Raw genomic sequence first — 13,983 nt, forward strand, 5'->3', positions numbered from 1 at the left:
CCTCATTTTTGAGGTTTGCATAATTGATTCTGTTAAGTTCCTGTTAAACACTCTGAAGCTGCTTTGAAACAATCTGATTTGTATAAAATGCTAAAATAAACATGATGTGCAGGACATTGTATAATTTCCTCGTTGTAACATGAGCATATTAAGCGACATACTACACAAATCTCAACTGCTTGATTGTTATTATTCTTAAAAATAAATATTTTTACCATGAAAATATATTTAAAAACTTTTTGAAAATGATTAAGATTGTACAGACATTTATTCAAGGTGTGAGGAAAATGTTACACCATGTGACTTGTTAATAATTCTTAATACTCCATCCCTGTAGTCCCTCACTTCAGTGCACAATACTGTCAAAAGTGTGGCCAGATGATGATGTTTATTTAGTTTAGGCACATCTGGCTGTTTTCGTCCGCTGCCTGTCATCCTCTTCAGGTCGACCTGGCGTTGTCATTGAACTTTCAGTCTTTAGTTATTATCTCTCACAAGCTGAAAATATTTCTGGAGGAAAATTACAAAAAAAAAAAAAAGAAGGAGAAGAAGAAGTTCTTCACCATCAGTTGCATTTACCATATTTCATTTTAAACACCATATATTAACAGTAAATACTGCTTTATTCAAGGATGCCGGAAGTATTTCTAATTTTTCACCAGTTCTAACTGCTTGAAGTAGTCCTCAGTATCCACAGAATCTCTCCAGTAAGGTGCGATTATTTGATAAACTCAACGAATCCCGACCTTTATCTGAGCATACTCCTCTCTTTCTGCAGTGGAACACAATTCCTCCCGTTTCAGTTCCTGCAGAACACATTTAGTTTGAGAGATGGATGAAATGGCACGCATGTATGAAGAAAAAGATAAGACAGAGCTAAGTTATGGATGAGGCTCTAAAATGCATGTTTCAAATGTACAAAATGAATACAAAATACAGCCCTTGGTGGTCTACTCTCACAAATTATTTTGGGGGACTTCATTGCAAAAGTGGCCCTCTAGAAAATTCACAAACCAACAAAGATATCTAACTAGTTGGCTCTGCTCAGGCAGCTAATGTGAGTGTAGTGTTGTGTTTATCTGCACTAGAGGGCGCTATGAGCAGCAGGTTGAGCAGCAGCGCTGAGACGCTTGGCTCTCGCCGGGTTCAGTGGCGGAGCCTGTAATCCAAGCTACTGGGAGGCTGAGGCTGGCGGATCGCTTGAGCTCAGGGCTTCTGGGCTGCAGTGGACTATGTCGATCGGGTGTCCGCACTAAGTTCGGTATCGATATGGTGCTCCTGGGGGAACTCGGGACCACCAGGTCGTCTAAGGAGGGGTGAACCGGCCCAGGTCGGAGACGGAGCAGGTCAAAGCCCCCGTGCCGATCAGTAGTGGGATCGCACCTGAGAATAGACACTGCAGTGCAGCCTGAGAGATACAGCGAGACCCAGACTTTTCTTAAATAACTTACAGGATAACTAATGTTTTAATGCATCCTTCATAACAAAAACTTGCTTTCAGGTAGTCGGCGCCAGTAGCCTCATGGACAGTGTGCAGATATATGAAGCTGTTGCTCTTCAGGCGTCTCGAGTTCGAGTCCCGGCTTGCGGACTTTTTTCCGATCCCGTCCTATTTTCCCTCACACTTCATTTCCTGTCAATACTTAACTGTCCTATCAAAAGAAAGGCCAAAATGCCAAGAGTAAGTCTTAAAAAATTATCCCCAAGTAAACTCCGTTAATTAATCAACATTAAAAACTCCATACAGCTGCTTTTAGATTTACCTCATTTTTGAGGTTTGCATAATTGATTCTGTTAAGCTCCTGTTAAACACTCTGAAGATGCTTTGAAACAATCTGATTTGTATAAAATGCTAAAATAAACATGATGTGCAGGACATTGTATAATTTCCTCGTTGTAACATGAGCATATTAAGCGACATACTACACAAATCTCAACTGCTTGACTGTTATTATTCTTAAAATGAACATTTTACCATGAAACAATACATTCAAAAACTTTTTTGAAAATGATTAAGATTGTACAGACATTTATTCAAGGTGTGAGGAAAATGTTACACCATGTGACTTGTTAATAATTCTTAATACTCCATCCCTGTAGTCCCTCACTTCAGTGCACAATACTGTCAAAAGTGTGGCCAGATGATGATGTTTATTTAGTTTAGGCACATCTGGCTGTTTTCGTCCGCTGCCTGTCATCCTCTTCAGGTCGACCTGGCGTTGTCATTGAACTTTCAGTCTTTAGTTATTATCTCTCACAAGCTGAAAATATTTCTGGAGGGAAAATTACAAAAAAAAAAAAAAAAAAAAAGAAGGAGAAGAAGAAGTTCTTCACCATCAGTTGCATTTTACCATATTTCATTTTAAACACCATATATTAACAGTAAATACTGCTTTATTCAAGGATGCCGGAAGTATTTCTAATTTTTCACCAGTTCTAACTGCTTGAAGTAGTCCTCAGTATCCACAGAATCTCTCCAGTAAGGTGCGATTATTTGATAAACTGAACGAATCCCGACCTTTATCTGAGCATACTCCTCTCTTTCTGCAGTGGAACACAATTCCTCCCGTTTCAGTTCCTGCAGAACACATTTAGTTTGAGAGATGGATGAAATGACACGCATGTATGAAGAAAAAGATAAGACAGAGCTAAGTTATGGATGAGGCTCTAAAATGCATGTTTCAAATGTACAAAATGAATACAAAATACAGCCCTTGGTGGTCTACTCTCACAAATTATTTTGGGGGACTTCATTGCAAAAGTGGCCCTCTAGAAAATTCACAAACCAACAAAGATATCTCACTAGTTGGCTCTGCTCAGGCAGCTAATGTGAGTGTAGTGTTGTGTTTATCTGCACTAGAGGGCGCTATGAGCAGCAGGTTGAGCAGCAGCGCTGAGACGCTTGGCTCTCGCCGGGTTCAGTGGCGGAGCCTGTAATCCAAGCTACTGGGAGGCTGAGGCTGGCGGATCGCTTGAGCTCAGGGCTTCTGGGCTGCAGTGGACTATGTCGATCGGGTGTCCGCACTAAGTTCGGCATCGATATGGTGCTCCTGGGGAACTCGGGACCACCAGGTCGCCTAAGGAGGGGTGAACCGCCCAGGTCGGAGACGGAGCAGGTCAAAGCCCCCGTGCCGATCAGTAGTGGGATCGCACCTGAGAATAGACACTGCAGTGCAGCCTGAGCGATACAGCGAGACCCAGACTTTTCTTAAATAACTTACAGGATAACTAATGTTTTAATGCAAGGGTTCCCAAACTCGGTCCTGGAGGGCCGGTGTCCTGCAGAGTTTAACTCCAACTTGCCTCAACACACCTGCCGGGAAGTTTCTAGTATGCCTTGTAAGAGCTTGATTAGCTGGTTCAGGTGTGTCTAATTGGGGTTGGATCTAAACTCTGCAGGACACCGGCCCTCCAGTTCCGAGTTTGGGCACCCTTGTTTTAATGCAACCTTCATAACAATAAAATTTGATGACAAAAATGTTATTTTAAATAAAAATTGTTCCCATGTATTCAGCGCCAATAGCCTCACGGGCAGCGCACAGACATATAGGAGTTGCGCTTCGGGTGTCCCGAGTTCGAGTCCCAGATTGGGGACTGTTCCCGATCCCGTCCTATTTTGTCTCACACTTCACTTCTGTCAATACTTAACCGTCATATCAAAATAAAGGCCAAAAATAAATTTTAAAAAAGAACTATCCCTAGGTAAACTCTTTAATTAATACATTTTTCAATTCCATACAGCTGCTTTTGGATTTACCCCAATTTTTAGGTTTGCATAATTGATTCTGTTAAGTTCCTGTTAAACACTCTGAAGCTGCTTTGAAACAATCTGTTTTGTATAAAAGACTTAAATAAACATAAAGGTGTCTTTAAGATGTGCAGGTTGTTGCATCATTTACTTATTGTAACATGAGCATTAAGCGATATACTATACAAATCTCAACTGCTTGATTGTTATTATTCTTAAAAATAAATATTTTTACCATGAAAAATATATTTAAAAACTTTTTTGAAAATGATTAAGATTGTACAGACATTTATTCAAGGCCGGGGACCGTTTGCATAAAAGGTTAAGACTAGTCTTAAAAGTTAGTCAGCTGATTTTTTTCTTCAAGACTGGTCATAATGTTTTTTTAATTCAGTTACATAAAAATGTAGATTAGTCTAAGTTGAATCCAAAAATAAGAATGATCGCCTTGACTAATTGCTCAGACTAGTCCTTAAGACACTGTAGAGGCTAAGTTTATGCAACTGGCCCCTGGCTGTTGTCGTCCGTTGCCTGTCGTGCTCTTCAGTTTTACCTGGCATTGTCATAACATTGGACTTTTGATCCTCAGCTATAGCTCTCACGAGCTAAAAATGTTTTTAAATGTGGATGAAAAAAAAAAAACCTCTTCACCATCAGTTGCATTTTACCGTATTTAATTTTAAACACCATATTACTGTAACAACAAATACTGCTTTATTCAAGGATGCCAGAAGTATTTCTCATTGTTCACCAGTGCTTGAGTCCTCAATATCCACAGACTCTAAAGTAAGTTGTGATTTGATAAACTGAAAGAATACCGACCTTTATCTTGGAGATTAAAGCTTTGAAAATCTAACACTTGTGAAAATACAACAAAGATATCTAACTAGTTGGCTCTGCTCAGGCAGCTAATGTGAGTGTAGTGTTGTGTTTATCTGCACTAGAGGGCGCTATGAGCAGCAGGTTGAGCAGCAGCGCTGAGACGCTTGGCTCGCCGGGTTCAGTGGCGGAGCCTGTAATCCAAGCTACTGGGAGGCTGAGGCTGGCGGATCGCTTGAGCTCAGGGCTTCTGGGCTGCAGTGGACTATGTCGATCGGGTGTCCGCACTAAGTTCGGTATCGATATGGTGCTCCTGGGGAACTCGGGACCACCAGGTCGCCTAAGGAGGGTGAACCGGCCCAGGTCGGAGACGGAGCAGGTCAAAGCCCCGTGCCGATCAGTAGTGGGATCGCACCTGAGAATAGACACTGCAGTGCAGCCTGAGCAATACAGCGAGACCCAGACTTTTCTTAAATAACTTACAGGATAACTAATGTTTTAATGCATCCTTCATAACAAAAACTTGCTTTCAGGTAGTCGGCGCCAGTAGCCTCATGGACAGTGTGCAGATATATGAAGCTGTTGCTCTTCAGGCGTCTCGAGTTCGAGTCCTGGCTTGCGGACTTTTCGATCCGTCCTATTTTCCCTCACACTTCATTTCCTGTCAATACTTAACTGTCCTATCAAAAGAAAGGCCAAAATGCCAAGAGTAAGTCTTAAAAATTATCCCCAAGTAAACTCCTTTAATTAATCAACATTAAAAACTCCATACAGCTGCTTTTAGATTTACCTCATTTTTGAGGTTTGCATAATTGATTCTGTTAAGCTCCTGTTAAACACTCTGAAGATGCTTTGAAACAATCTGATTTGTATAAAATGCTAAAATAAACATGATGTGCAGGACATTGTATCATTTCCTTGTTGTAACATGAGCATATTAAGCGACATACTACACAAATCTCAACTGCTTGACTGTTATTATTCTTAAAAATGAACATTTTTACCATGAAACAATACATTCAAAAACTTTTTTGAAAATGATTAAGATTGTACAGACATTTATTCAAGGTGTGAGGAAAATGTTACACCATGTGACTTGTTAATAATTCTTAATACTCCATCCCTGTAGTCCCTCACTTCAGTGCACAATACTGTCAAAAGTGTGGCCAGATGATGATGTTTATTTAGTTTAGGCACATCTGGCTGTTTTCGTCCGCTGCCTGTCATCCTCTTCAGGTCGACCTGGCGTTGTCATTGAACTTTCAGTCTTTAGTTATTATCTCTCACAAGCTGAAAATATTTCTGGAGGAAAATTACAAAAAAAAAAAAAAAAGAAGGAGAAGAAGAAGTTCTTCACCATCAGTTGCATTTACCATATTTCATTTTAAACACCATATATTAACAGTAAATACTGCTTTATTCAAGGATGCCGGAAGTATTTCTAATTTTTCACCAGTTCTAACTGCTTGAAGTAGTCCTCAGTATCCACAGAATCTCTCCAGTAAGGTGCGATTATTTGATAAACTCAACGAATCCCGACCTTTATCTGAGCATACTCCTCTCTTTCTGCAGTGGAACACAATTCCTCCGTTTCAGTTCCTGCAGAACACATTTAGTTTGAGAGATGGATGAAATGACACGCATGTATGAAGAAAAAGATAAGACAGAGCTAAGTTATGGATGAGGCTCTAAAATGCATGTTTCAAATGTACAAAATGAATACAAAATACAGCCCTTGGTGGTCTACTCTCACAAATTATTTTGGGGGACTTCATTGCAAAAGTGGCCCTCTAGAAAATTCACAAACCAACAAAGATATCTCACTAGTTGGCTCTGCTCAGGCAGCTAATGTGAGTGTAGTGTTGTGTTTATCTGCACTAGAGGGCGCTATGAGCAGCAGGTTGAGCAGCAGCGCTGAGACGCTTGGCTCTCGCCGGGTTCAGTGGCGGAGCCTGTAATCCAAGCTACTGGGAGGCTGAGGCTGGCGGATCGCTTGAGCTCAGGGCTTCTGGGCTGCAGTGGACTATGTCGATCGGGTGTCCGCACTAAGTTCGGCATCGATATGGTGCTCCTGGGGGAACTCGGGACCACCAGGTCGTCTAAGGAGGGGTGAACCGGCCCAGGTCGGAGACGGAGCAGGTCAAAGCCCCCGTGCCGATCAGTAGTGGGATCGCACCTGAGAATAGACACTGCAGTGCAGCCTGAGCAATACAGCGAGACCCATACTTTTCTTAAATAACTTACAGGATAACTAATGTTTTAATGCAAGGGTTCCCAAACTCGGTCCTGGAGGGCCGGTGTCCTGCAGAGTTTAACTCCAACTTGCCTCAACACACCTGCCGGGAAGTTTCTAGTATGCCTTGTAAGAGCTTGATTAGCTGGTTCAGGTGTGTCTAATTGGGGTTGGATCTAAACTCTGCAGGACACCGCCCTCCAGTTCAGTTTGGGCACCCTTGTTTTAATGCAACCTTCATAACAATAAAATTTGATGACAAAATGTTATTTTAAATAAAAATTGTTCCCATGTATTCAGCGCCAATAGCCTCACGGGCAGCGCACAGACATATAGGAGTTGCGCTTCGGGTGTCCCGAGTTCGAGTCCCAGATTGGGGACTGTTCCCGATCCCGTCCTATTTTGTCTCACACTTCACTTCTGTCAATACTTAACCGTCATATCAAAATAAAGGCCAAAAATAAATTTTAAAAAAGAATTATCCCTAGGTAAACTCTTTAATTAATACATTTTTCAATTCCATACAGCTGCTTTTGGATTTACCCCAATTTTTAGGTTTGCATAATTGATTCTGTTAAGTTCCTGTTAAACACTCTGAAGCTGCTTTGAAACAATCTGTTTTGTATAAAAGACTTAAATAAACATAAAGGTGTCTTTAAGATGTGCAGGTTGTTGCATCATTTACTTATTGTAACATGAGCATTAAGCGATATACTATACAAATCTCAACTGCTTGATTGTTATTATTCTTAAAAATAAATATTTTTACCATGAAAAATATATTTAAAAACTTTTTTGAAAATGATTAAGATTGTACAGACATTTATTCAAGGCCGGGGACCGTTTGCATAAAAGGTTAAGACTAGTCTTAAAAGTTAGTCAGCTGATTTTTTTCTTCAAGACTGGTCATAATGTTTTTTAATTCAGTTACATAAAATGTAGATTAGTCTAAGTTGAATCCAAAAATAAGAATGATCGCCTTGACTAATTGCTCAGACTAGTCCTTAAGACACTGTAGAGGCTAAGTTTATGCAACTGGCCCCTGGCTGTTGTCGTCCGTTGCCTGTCGTGCTCTTCAGTTTTACCTGGCATTGTCATAACATTGGACTTTTGATCCTCAGCTATAGCTCTCACGAGCTAAAAATGTTTTTAAATGTGGATGAAAAAAAAAAAACCTCTTCACCATCAGTTGCATTTTACCGTATTTAATTTTAAACACCATATTACTGTAACAACAAATACTGCTTTATTCAAGGATGCCAGAAGTATTTCTCATTGTTCACCAGTGCTTGAGTCCTCAATATCCACAGACTCTAAAGTAAGTTGTGATTTGATAAACTGAAAGAATACCGACCTTTATCTTGGAGATTAAAGCTTTGAAAATCTAACACTTGTGAAAATACAACAAAGATATCTAACTAGTTGGCTCTGCTCAGGCAGCTAATGTGAGTGTAGTGTTGTGTTTATCTGCACTAGAGGGCGCTATGAGCAGCAGGTTGAGCAGCAGCGCTGAGACGCTTGGCTCGCCGGGTTCAGTGGCGGAGCCTGTAATCCAAGCTACTGGGAGGCTGAGGCTGGCGGATCGCTTGAGCTCAGGGCTTCTGGGCTGCAGTGGACTATGTCGATCGGGTGTCCGCACTAAGTTCGGTATCGATATGGTGCTCCTGGGGGAACTCGGGACCACCAGGTCGCCTAAGGAGGGGTGAACCGGCCCAGGTCGGAGACGGAGCAGGTCAAAGCCCCGTGCCGATCAGTAGTGGGATCGCACCTGAGAATAGACACTGCAGTGCAGCCTGAGCAATACAGCGAGACCCAGACTTTTCTTAAATAACTTACAGGATAACTAATGTTTTAATGCATCCTTCATAACAAAAACTTGCTTTCAGGTAGTCGGCGCCAGTAGCCTCATGGACAGTGTGCAGATATATGAAGCTGTTGCTCTTCAGGCGTCTCGAGTTCGAGTCCTGGCTTGCGGACTTTTCGATCCGTCCTATTTTCCCTCACACTTCATTTCCTGTCAATACTTAACTGTCCTATCAAAAGAAAGGCCAAAATGCCAAGAGTAAGTCTTAAAAATTATCCCCAAGTAAACTCCTTTAATTAATCAACATTAAAAACTCCATACAGCTGCTTTTAGATTTACCTCATTTTTGAGGTTTGCATAATTGATTCTGTTAAGCTCCTGTTAAACACTCTGAAGATGCTTTGAAACAATCTGATTTGTATAAAATGCTAAAATAAACATGATGTGCAGGACATTGTATCATTTCCTTGTTGTAACATGAGCATATTAAGCGACATACTACACAAATCTCAACTGCTTGACTGTTATTATTCTTAAAAATGAACATTTTTACCATGAAACAATACATTCAAAAACTTTTTTGAAAATGATTAAGATTGTACAGACATTTATTCAAGGTGTGAGGAAAATGTTACACCATGTGACTTGTTAATAATTCTTAATACTCCATCCCTGTAGTCCCTCACTTCAGTGCACAATACTGTCAAAAGTGTGGCCAGATGATGATGTTTATTTAGTTTAGGCACATCTGGCTGTTTTCGTCCGCTGCCTGTCATCCTCTTCAGGTCGACCTGGCGTTGTCATTGAACTTTCAGTCTTTAGTTATTATCTCTCACAAGCTGAAAATATTTCTGGAGGAAAATTACAAAAAAAAAAAAAAAAAAGAAGGAGAAGAAGAAGTTCTTCACCATCAGTTGCATTTACCATATTTCATTTTAAACACCATATATTAACAGTAAATACTGCTTTATTCAAGGATGCCGGAAGTATTTCTAATTTTTCACCAGTTCTAACTGCTTGAAGTAGTCCTCAGTATCCACAGAATCTCTCCAGTAAGGTGCGATTATTTGATAAACTCAACGAATCCCGACCTTTATCTGAGCATACTCCTCTCTTTCTGCAGTGGAACACAATTCCTCCGTTTCAGTTCCTGCAGAACACATTTAGTTTGAGAGATGGATGAAATGACACGCATGTATGAAGAAAAGATAAGACAGAGCTAAGTTATGGATGAGGCTCTAAAATGCATGTTTCAAATGTACAAAATGAATACAAAATACAGCCCTTGGTGGTCTACTCTCACAAATTATTTTGGGGGACTTCATTGCAAAAGTGGCCCTCTAGAAAATTCACAAACCAACAAAGATATCTCACTAGTTGGCTCTGCTCAGGCAGCTAATGTGAGTGTAGTGTTGTGTTTATCTGCACTAGAGGGCGCTATGAGCAGCAGGTTGAGCAGCAGCGCTGAGACGCTTGGCTCGCCGGGTTCAGTGGCGGAGCCTGTAATCCAAGCTACTGGGAGGCTGAGGCTGGCGGATCGCTTGAGCTCAGGGCTTCTGGGCTGCAGTGGACTATGTCGATCGGGTGTCCGCACTAAGTTCGGTATCGATATGGTGCTCCTGGGGGAACTCGGGACCACCAGGTCGTCTAAGGAGGGGTGAACCGGCCCAGGTCGGAGACGGAGCAGGTCAAAGCCCCCGTGCCGATCAGTAGTGGGATCGCACCTGAGAATAGACACTGCAGTGCAGCCTGAGCAATACAGCGAGACCCAGACTTTTCTTAAATAACTTACAGGATAACTAATGTTTTAATGCAAGGGTTCCCAAACTCGGTCCTGGAGGGCCGGTGTCCTGCAGAGTTTAACTCCAACTTGCCTCAACACACCTGCCGGGAAGTTTCTAGTATGCCTTGTAAGAGCTTGATTAGCTGGTTCAGGTGTGTCTAATTGGGGTTGGATCTAAACTCTGCAGGACACCGGCCCTCCAGTTCCGAGTTTGGGCACCCTTGTTTTAATGCAACCTTCATAACAATAAAATTTGATGACAAAAATGTTATTTTAAATAAAAATTGTTCCCATGTATTCAGCGCCAATAGCCTCACGGGCAGCGCACAGACATATAGGAGTTGCGCTTCGGGTGTCCCGAGTTCGAGTCCCAGATTGGGGACTGTTCCCGATCCCGTCCTATTTTGTCTCACACTTCACTTCTGTCAATACTTAACCGTCATATCAAAATAAAGGCCAAAAATAAATTTTAAAAAAGAATTATCCCTAGGTAAACTCTTTAATTAATACATTTTTCAATTCCATACAGCTGCTTTTGGATTTACCCCAATTTTTAGGTTTGCATAATTGATTCTGTTAAGTTCCTGTTAAACACTCTGAAGCTGCTTTGAAACAATCTGTTTTGTATAAAAGACTTAAATAAACATAAAGGTGTCTTTAAGATGTGCAGGTTGTTGCATCATTTACTTATTGTAACATGAGCATTAAGCGATATACTATACAAATCTCAACTGCTTGATTGTTATTATTCTTAAAAATAAATATTTTTACCATGAAAAATATATTTAAAAACTTTTTTGAAAATGATTAAGATTGTACAGACATTTATTCAAGGCCGGGGACCGTTTGCATAAAAGGTTAAGACTAGTCTTAAAAGTTAGTCAGCTGATTTTTTTCTTCAAGACTGGTCATAATGTTTTTTTAATTCAGTTACATAAAAATGTAGATTAGTCTAAGTTGAATCCAAAAATAAGAATGATCGCCCTTGACTAATTGCTCAGACTAGTCCTTAAGACACTGTAGAGGCTAAGTTTATGCAACTGGCCCCTGGCTGTTGTCGTCCGTTGCCTGTCGTGCTCTTCAGTTTTACCTGGCATTGTCATAACATTGGACTTTTGATCCTCAGCTATAGCTCTCACGAGCTAAAAATGTTTTTAAATGTGGATGAAAAAAAAAAAAAAAAACCTCTTCACCATCAGTTGCATTTTACCGTATTTAATTTTAAACACCATATTACTGTAACAACAAATACTGCTTTATTCAAGGATGCCAGAAGTATTTCTCATTGTTCACCAGTGCTTGAGTCCTCAATATCCACAGACTCTAAAGTAAGTTGTGATTTGATAAACTGAAAGAATACCGACCTTTATCTTGGAGATTAAAGCTTTGAAAATCTAACACTTGTGAAAATACAACAAAGATATCTAACTAGTTGGCTCTGCTCAGGCAGCTAATGTGAGTGTAGTGTTGTGTTTATCTGCACTAGAGGGCGCTATGAGCAGCAGGTTGAGCAGCAGCGCTGAGACGCTTGGCTCTCGCCGGGTTCAGTGGCGGAGCCTGTAATCCAAGCTACTGGGAGGCTGAGGCTGGCGGATCGCTTGAGCTCAGGGCTTCTGGGCTGCAGTGGACTATGTCGATCGGGTGTCCGCACTAAGTTCGGTATCGATATGGTGCTCCTGGGGGAACTCGGGACCACCAGGTCGTCTAAGGAGGGGTGAACCGGCCCAGGTCGGAGACGGAGCAGGTCAAAGCCCCCGTGCCGATCAGTAGTGGGATCGCACCTGAGAATAGACACTGCAGTGCAGCCTGAGCGATACAGCGAGACCCAGACTTTTCTTAAATAACTTACAGGATAACTAATGTTTTAATGCATCCTTCATAACAAAAACTTGCTTTCAGGTAGTCGGCGCCAGTAGCCTCATGGACAGTGTGCAGATATATGAAGCTGTTGCTCTTCAGGCGTCTCGAGTTCAAGTCCTGGCTTGCGGACTTTTCCCGATCCCGTCCTATTTTCTATTTTCTATTAATTAAAGTAGTAAACTCCTTTAATTAATCAACATTAAAAACTCCATACAGCTGCTTTTAGATTTACCTCATTTTTGAGATTTGCATAATTGATTCTGTTAAGCTCCTGTTAAACACTCTGAAGATGCTTTGAAACAATCTGATTTGTATAAAATGCTAAAATAAACATGATGTGCAGGACATTGTATCATTTCCTTGTTGTAACATGAGCATATTAAGCGACATACTACACAAATCTCAACTGCTTGACTGTTATTATTCTTAAAAATGAACATTTTTACCATGAAACAATACATTCAAAAACTTTTTTGAAAATGATTAAGATTGTACAGACATTTATTCAAGGTGTGAGGAAAATGTTACACCATGTGACTTGTTAATAATTCTTAATACTCCATCCCTGTAGTCCCTCACTTCAGTGCACAATACTGTCAAAAGTGTGGCCAGATGATGATGTTTATTTAGTTTAGGCACATCTGGCTGTTTTCGTCCGCTGCCTGTCATCCTCTTCAGGTCGACCTGGCGTTGTCATTGAACTTTCAGTCTTTAGTTATTATCTCTCACAAGCTGAAAATATTTCTGGAGGAAAATTACAAAAAAAAAAAAAAAAAAGAAGGAGAAGAAGAAGTTCTTCACCATCAGTTGCATTTACCATATTTCATTTTAAACACCATATATTAACAGTAAATACTGCTTTATTCAAGGATGCCGGAAGTATTTCTAATTTTTCACCAGTTCTAACTGCTTGAAGTAGTCCTCAGTATCCACAGAATCTCTCCAGTAAGGTGCGATTATTTGATAAACTCAACGAATCCCGACCTTTATCTGAGCATACTCCTCTCTTTCTGCAGTGGAACACAATTCCTCCCGTTTCAGTTCCTGCAGAACACATTTAGTTTGAGAGATGGATGAAATGACACGCATGTATGAAGAAAAAGATAAGACAGAGCTAAGTTATGGATGAGGCTCTAAAATGCATGTTTCAAATGTACAAAATGAATACAAAATACAGCCCTTGGTGGTCTACTCTCACAAATTATTTTGGGGGACTTCATTGCAAAAGTGGCCCTCTAGAAAATTCACAAACCAACAAAGATATCTCACTAGTTGGCTCTGCTCAGGCAGCTAATGTGAGTGTAGTGTTGTGTTTATCTGCACTAGAGGGCGCTATGAGCAGCAGGTTGAGCAGCAGCGCTGAGACGCTTGGCTCTCGCCGGGTTCAGTGGCGGAGCCTGTAATCCAAGCTACTGGGAGGCTGAGGCTGGCGGATCGCTTGAGCTCAGGGCTTCTGGGCTGCAGTGGACTATGTCGATCGGGTGTCCGCACTAAGTTCGGTATCGATATGGTGCTCCTGGGGGAACTCGGGACCACCAGGTCGTCTAAGGAGGGGTGAACCGGCCCAGGTCGGAGACGGAGCAGGTCAAAGCCCCCGTGCCGATCAGTAGTGGGATCGCACCTGAGAATAGACACTGCAGTGCAGCCTGAGCGATACAGCGAGACCCAGACTTTTCTTAAATAACTTACAGGATAACTAACGTTTTTATGCATTCTTCAAAGCAAAATTGTAATTT

At 41.1% G+C, this 13,983-nt stretch overlaps 1 long non-coding RNA gene across 1 annotated transcript; it reads right to left on the reverse strand.

Moving 5' to 3' along the window:
- Window positions 1–2,026: 2,026 nt before the first annotated feature.
- On the reverse strand, window positions 2,027–3,303 carry LOC131549875 (uncharacterized). Its single transcript, XR_009273509.1, has 3 exons — window positions 3,222–3,303; window positions 2,432–2,578; window positions 2,027–2,273 (listed from the first exon to the last, which is right to left on the reverse strand). It is a non-coding gene; the product is annotated as an uncharacterized LOC131549875 (long non-coding RNA).
- Between the last annotated feature and the right edge of the window lie 10,680 nt (window positions 3,304–13,983).

Source organism: Onychostoma macrolepis, chromosome 11 (genome assembly GCF_012432095.1).
Source record: "Onychostoma macrolepis isolate SWU-2019 chromosome 11, ASM1243209v1, whole genome shotgun sequence".
Taxonomy (NCBI): domain Eukaryota; kingdom Metazoa; phylum Chordata; class Actinopteri; order Cypriniformes; family Cyprinidae; genus Onychostoma; species Onychostoma macrolepis.